Consider the following 5,292-nt stretch of genomic DNA (forward strand, 5'->3'; position numbering starts at 1 on the left):
GGCGAATTAAAATACACTTTGGGTAGTTACTGAGTTAGTTTACGAGGCCCCAGAGACCACTTTCCACCTTTCACTTTCCCCCCCCCCCCCCCCCCCCCCCCCCCCCCCCCCCCCCCCCCCCACCCTCCCCCCCCCCCCCCCCCCACCCCCCCCCCCAACTCATTAAATACTACCCTGGGAGCTTTCGCGTGGATTTTTTTTTTTTTATTATAATTTCAAATTCTTATATTGTATTCAGTAATGCCATTCCGTTTGGAGAATGCTTCCGTTGACCTCCAAAAAACTACAGTGATTTTCTGTTACGAACACACGACTATTGAGAATTCATTTGAACATAAAAACAAATATTTAACAATGACCAAATACATCATCTTTCCATAATGAGAGCATGGAATACCTAAAAGTATTTCATTTTCTTTCACTCTATAGAGCAAAACTAATTTTTCCTCGCTTATTTTTCTTCCGCTTTATAGCAAATACTAATTTCTTTCTAGACAAATGCCCATATTCACGGAGAAGCACGAAAAACTTGATTTGAAGGAGGAAGGCATTATATAATACGAAAACAGGTAAATAATATCAGGTTGTTCAATATTAAAGCAACGCAATAGGAAAATGGAGTGTTCTCTTCTTTCCAAGGTATAACTAAGAGATGTTTCAATTTTAAGGTGACTTACAACGCAGAACTGTATTCGAACGCTGCAGTGATGTGTGATGTTATTTGTATGATGGTTTCAGTAAAATGCTTATTGGTAAGGTACCACTCGACGAGCGATAGCTTTGATTATGATAAGGTGCTAGGCTGAGGACTTATGATCATTAAACAATATGCCAGACGGATTCTCAGGATCCTCACTTTCTACAGCTGGAGAAGGTGGAGCGAATGAAGGTGACGATGGTTGCATGACACCAGAAGCAAATCATGTTGACAACAAGGAATCAAGCTTGGTAGCAATAATACCCCTGGACATTCTCATTTGCGATGCTGGCTGAATGCGGATGGTCAGTTGCATTTCCTATTATTTTTCAACCCTCGTCGACAACTTTTTACAACCTGGAGTGTAGCAGCAAAGTCAACATAAATATATTATCATTATTACTTTTTTAGCACTTAATGAAAAACACTTATTCTTGCTATGCTTCCTTGCAACCATCTTATAGAATATATATATATATATATATATATATATATATATATATAGATATATATATATAGATATAATATATATATATATATTTAGATATAGATATATATATATATCCAGGTTGAAGAGGTAAAGGCATGTCTTTCACAAGAATCGATTATTACGCCAACGTTTCACATCACATGATGCATCCTCAAGGCTGGAAATGATATACTATGAATACTAAAACATCACTCACTCACATAAAAAATCTAAAAAGGCATAAAAAATATTTGACTTTTACAAATAGAAACAATTAAAACGAGAACTCGAAAGGAACACCTACCAAGGAAAGACTTAAAAAGCGACTAATAAGGCAGAGAGAAAATAAAAACATACGAAAGATGAATAAAGCGAACATGGAGAGTAAACAAAAAGGCAGTTATGCTAAAAAAACAATTGTGTGGAACAGGCAGTTATGCTGAAAACAGTTGTGTGGACGACGATTGGGTGTTAGCGTTCGTACATTAGTTTTTATGAGAAGTGACTCCAACACCATCAACTCGTCGTCTCTACTTGCAGATCCAATAATCATAAAATCATTTATGTCCAAGTGGGCACCACAAATCTGGGGAATGATTCTGAATATTGGATAGTTCGGGATTGGACAATCTGCACCTGTCCTAAAGCTGACACCTTGATGGAGCAGAAACGGACCTGAGAAGCCTCCTCGTACAACCAACATAAGTTCCCAGAATACATCTGAGGCAGGTATATTTATAAACGATGTTGGATGTCAAGGAAGGGCTCAGTCTGTCCTTCACTCTGAATTGAATTCATAAATTCTTTTTAAAAACTTTTATCGTGAAGGAAAGGGAACTTAGCATAAATACATAATTTTGGAGCGGTATATATGGGAATAGGCGGCTTCATTTTTGTGGTTAAGAGCTTATTAAGGATTCTATGGAAATAGTGGGATGGAAAACAATTATTGCGAAAAAAAAAAAAGCTGACCAGGTGGAAGTCAGAGAATACGCCACGTTCGCTTTAGCCATCTTTCGTACGTGTATTTTCTCTTTACCTTTTTAGTCGCTTTTTAACTCTTACCTTGGTAGGTGTTCCTTTCGAGTTCTTGTTTTAATGTTTCCATTTGTAAATGTCAAATATTTCTTATGATTTTTAGATTTTTTATGTGAGTGATGTTTTAGTATTCATAGTATATCATTTCCAGCCTTGAGGATGCATCACGTGATGGAAACGTTGGCGTAATAAAGGATTCTTGTGAAAGACATGCCTTTACCTCTTCAACCTGGATGTTGGTCGGGTCTGCTACCCCCTACGCATTATTATATATATATATAATATATAGATATATATATATATATATATATATATATATATAATATATATATATATATATATCACTCGGGTTTTAAGCTTAGGGCTATATTTTGGTGGACAGGCTCCCACCCTTATTAAATAGTGAATCACTACTTGATAAGAGCGGGAGTCAATCTATCTTCCGAAATATAGTCCTCAGCTTAAACCAGAATGTTTTAATGGGCCTTTCATACTTAAGATGTATCCTGTTTTAACCGAATAATCTATTTACATGTTCCATAAATATAATTAGATATATTCTGATACATTACAATCGCTACTCTTATGCTCTGGCACCATTCTATAGCAAATAAGGGCTTTCTAGTTAAAGGAAGTAACAGCAGGTACCACATAGAAAAAATATGGACACTGAGTGTGTTAAAAAGGCAGACTGGTTGGAAACTGCAGGGAAATGGAAGAGAAGAGAAGAGAAGGCGTGGAAACAGAGATACGAGTCATACACACAACGTATGAGGCGTGACACTGCACTGCCCTAAAGTTTCATTTTCCACTGACTTTTTTGAGGGGCTGCAGTAAACAGATGCAAAGCCGTTTTATTTTCATTTCCAATAGGAAATAACTTGTTTACCTAACACGATGGAAAGCGAAATATCAAACTTCCTTTGACAAAACAAATTCAATGAATATCAAATCCTCCTCTGCGAATAGTTCCTACATCATTATGCTGATCAGAATGTGGTACATAAGCCCAGTTAACGTAACGTTTGATACATATATGGAAATAAACTTTACCTTTCTACTGACAGAATATAAAAATTCATCTACCAAACCAATATAATTCCCCTTACTGAAAATACACTAACACAACAAAAATATTGAAAATTAACTGTCAGTTTACTGTGTTATAAATTGCTGTGAGAGAGAGAGAGAGAGAGAGAGAGAGAGAGAGAGCGAGAGAGAGAGAGAGAGAGAGAGAGAGAGAGAGAGAGAGAGAGAGAGAGTGTCTCTACACTGCATGGCGAATAAGTGAATTTCTCCACGGTGTTGCCTCTGGAATGAATTTACAAGAGCCGGTACACATCCAGCAAATTCACTTTACATCTCGGAAACAGGATAAACATCACGAACGGTCGTATCGTATCCCGCTGTTCTGAGACTGAAAAGATTCCACAAACAAAAGACTTCTACCTCTGCCTCCACAAAGTATGCGGAAGAAGTTGTGGTACAAAATGAGAAATTATGAGGAAGAAGTTGTGTACAAAATGAGAAATAAGTGCGGGGAAAAACATATATATTAGCACGTACTGTGTGAGCAATTTTATCAATTAATATTGTATAACTTGCGAAGTTTATGGCCAATATGAATTCGACAGAAATATAACTAACGTAGGTTCGAAAGTTCGGTCGTTCAGCACTTTACGGTTATTGATTCATAACTAATAAGCAATCCAGGCAATGGTGACAAACGTAGTTTTATGGGTACTCGGATCACCTTCATAATTTTTTTTTACATTCGCATTAAATGCTGTTTAATATTCCAGTTCGCTGTACCTCTAAAATACTAGAAGGGGAATTATTAATGGTACATGCTTCTGTTCCACCTTGCAGAAGCACTTGTCAATTGTAATTCCTCTGGATGGGAGTTATTACCAAGGCACAGGCAACTTTGTATTCAACGACATTTTTGGCTCAACAAAACACACAACACACAAAATTTCATGCATTATATATATATATATATATATATATATATATATATATATATATATATATATATATATATGAAAATATATATGTGCCATTTAAAATTCAGCGAGCGGACGTATTAAAAACGCATTCCTAGTGGATGGGGGCGAAAAGAGAAAATGGCGACTTATGATCAAAGAATGAATATCGAAATAAAACAGGGGAAAGGAAAAAAAACAAACAAAAAAATCAAGATGAATCTAATAAAGACAATTCTGCGGAAATGACCGGGGGAAAGGGGATGATGATGATAATGGCGATGCATCACTCTCAAGTACAAAATAGAAAAAATATCTTTCTTTGAGATGAAACAAAAGGTGAATTGGGATTGATTGCGAAGTCCGATACCAGTGCCATCACAAAACACGCAATGGAAGGAAGCAGCAGAAGTATCATATAAATGACAACAACATAAATATTCAATCGAATTCAATAAATGGGAAATAAAACCATTGAATTACGTCAACATAATGATGATAAAAAATAATTGATATGGTTCAGTCACATACCATTCAAAGATAAACACAGGTAAGAATAAAAACAAATATAGTTGACGAAACGGGTAGCATCAAAGAACCTTCCAATATACGGCAACCAGAATATTGAAAAATGAAAACCTAAGAGATATTCCGAAAAAAACTAGACAAATAAAACAAACCATTATGACAAGAATAACAAGCTATGCAAAAAAAAAAGAAATTAATTGGGCCCACCAGATGGAACAAATCAAGTCTGACAAGAAGGCCTCCAAATATGAAACCTAGACGAAGATGAATAATAAAAAACCAACATCCGTTACAAATCTTTCATCTTCAATTCTTCATTCGCTCACAAAACTTGTCCCGTTTTCTCAATTCACGAGAAAAAAAATATAAATGAAGGAAAGAGAAGAGTGACAAAGGGGACTTAGCCTCCAATGAAGGGTATCTTTAGAGAGTAAGAACAAGGCGTGAATCGACCTCCAGCTTACTCGGGACGAGTGCAAGATTTTCCCCTCATGCATAAGTTGTAAACATTATAGCCCTCACTTTAATGTAAATTAAAACGTGCTAAAAATCGACGGTCAAACAGAGCCTTTGTT

The sequence above is a fragment of the Macrobrachium nipponense genome, chromosome 6 (assembly GCF_015104395.2).
Source record: "Macrobrachium nipponense isolate FS-2020 chromosome 6, ASM1510439v2, whole genome shotgun sequence".
Taxonomy (NCBI): domain Eukaryota; kingdom Metazoa; phylum Arthropoda; class Malacostraca; order Decapoda; family Palaemonidae; genus Macrobrachium; species Macrobrachium nipponense.